Source organism: Durio zibethinus, chromosome 3 (assembly GCF_047325235.1).
Source record: "Durio zibethinus cultivar Kanyao isolate XHJ-2024 chromosome 3, ASM4732523v1, whole genome shotgun sequence".
NCBI lineage: Eukaryota > Viridiplantae > Streptophyta > Magnoliopsida > Malvales > Malvaceae > Durio > Durio zibethinus.
The window spans coordinates 26,545,524-26,547,796 of NC_143164.1; the positions used below are offsets into that span (position 1 = coordinate 26,545,524).

General features: G+C 49.8%; 1 pseudogene; it reads right to left on the bottom strand.

Annotated features, from left to right (window-relative positions):
* Nucleotides 1-442: 442 nt before the first annotated feature.
* LOC149519642 (18S ribosomal RNA) lies at nt 443-1,447 on the bottom strand (annotated as a pseudogene).
* Nucleotides 1,448-2,273: the final 826 nt, after the last annotated feature.

Genomic DNA, 2,273 nt, shown 5'->3' on the forward strand with positions numbered 1-2,273 from the left:
GGTAAGACTAGGCGATTTTGGTTGCAGGATGGGTTGCTGTACACCAGGGGCAGTAGACTGTTTGTGTCGTAGCACGGGAAGCTCCACAAGGAAGTTTTGCAAGAATGCCATGATTCAAGATGGGCTGGACACCCCAGAGTGAGCCTCACCCTAGCGCTGATCGAGGACCGATACTATTGGCCGTACATGAGGGACGATGTGGAGGCCTATATGAAGACTTGTCTTATGTGCCAACAGGACAAGATGGAGCTCAAGAAACTAGGGGGTCTCTTAGAGCCATTGCCAGTGCCAGAGCGACCATGGGAGAGTGATTCTATAGACTTTATAGTCGGTCTACCTAAAGCAGAAGGGTTTGGAAGCATCATGGTAGTGGTGGACAGGTTTTCCAAGTATGGAATCTTTATTCCAGCAACCAAGGAGTGCCCAGTCGAGGAGCCAGCTCGATTGTTCCTGAAGAACATGGTTAAGTATTGGGGAGTGTCGAAAACATCCTTGGCAAATGCATTTGCAACTGTTCGTCTTTCATAAATCCAAGAATTTCACCTCTGACTATGAAATACAAATGCCCCCGACTATCCCTGTTAATCATTACTCCAATCCCGAAGGCCAACACAATAGGACAAAAATCCTATGATGTTATCCCATGCTAATGTATACAAGCGTAGGCCTACTTTGAGCATGCTAATTTCTTCAAAGTAACAGCATCGGAGGAACGACCCAGGCAATTAAGTCCAGGAGTGCATCACTGGCAGTAGGGATGAGTAGATAGATGTTCACCGTGAGGCGGACCGGACGATCCAACCCTAGTTCCAACTACGAGCTTTTTAACTGTAACAACTTAAATATACGCTATTGGAGCTGGAATTACCGCGGCTGCTGGCACCAGACTTGCCCTCCAATGGATCCTCGTTAAGGGATTTAGATTGTACTCATTCCAATTACCAAGCTCATAGAGCCCGGTATTGTTATTTATTGTCACTACCTCCCCATGTTAGGATTGGGTAATTTGCACACCTGCTGCCTTCCTTGGATGTGGTAGCCATTTCTCAGGCTCCTTCTTCGAAATCGAACCTTAATTCTCCATCACCCATCACCACCATAGTAGGCCACTATCCTACCATCGAAAGAAGATAGGGCAAAAGTTTGAATGATGTGTCACCGGTACAAAGGCCGTACGATCCGTCGAGTTATCATGAATCATCAGAGCAACGGGCATAGCCCGCATCGACCTTTTATCTAATAAATGCATCCTTTTCAGAAGTTGGGGTTTGTTGCACGTATTAGCTCTAGAATTACTACAGTTATCTGAGTAGTAGATACCATCAAACAAACTATAACTGATTTAATGAGCCATTTGCAATTTCACAGTCTAAATTAGTTCATACTTACACATGCATGGCTTAATCTTTAAAACAAGCATATGACTACTGGCAGGATCAACCAGGTAGCATTCATTCGGGACGTTGGCACCGTATGGGCCTCGACGTACCAATCGAGCGGCGGAGAGAGCCCGACACAGAGCGCAAGCATCATGCGTGTCGAGCACGTGAAATGCGTAGCATCGAACGAACGGGGGTCGAGAGCTCACAGCCGCTAAACGTTTCGTATCCAAGAGCACGATCGAACGTTGGTGCACCAATGTGGCCACGGAGGATTGGGTGGCATGCTTGGGACACCGGCCACAATTGACATCTGACCTGTGGCCCCTCGGGACACGAAACGGATAAGGGATGGTGAGACATCCGGTTTCCATCGATTCAGGTATACAACACAGGATCCCGATCACGCCCCCTAGGTACGACGACCGCATAGACAGAGATTGAAGAGGATGACGGGTCGAAAGTTTGATGCAACCGCCCACACCAAGGCTCAGCATGTGCCGACGGTGGTCGAGGCAACCACCTGTACCAAGGGTCATCTTGTACCGATGGTGGTCGAGGCAACCGCCCACACTAAGGGTCGGCTTGTGCAGATGGTGGTCAAGGCAACCGCCCACACCAGAGGCCATTTTCTACCGATGATGGTTGAGTCAAGAGCCCACACCAAGGGTCGGCTTGTGCCGATGGTGGTCGAGGCAACCACCCGCACCAAGGCCTAGCATGTGCCAATGGTGGTTGAGGCAAGAGCCCGCACCAAAGGTCGGCTTGTACCAATGGTGGTTGAGGTAACAGCTTGCACCAGGGGCCATCTTCTGCCGATGGTGGTCGAGGCAACCGCCCGCACCAAGGCCCAACATGTGCCGATGGTGTTTGACATAACCGCCTGCACCAGAG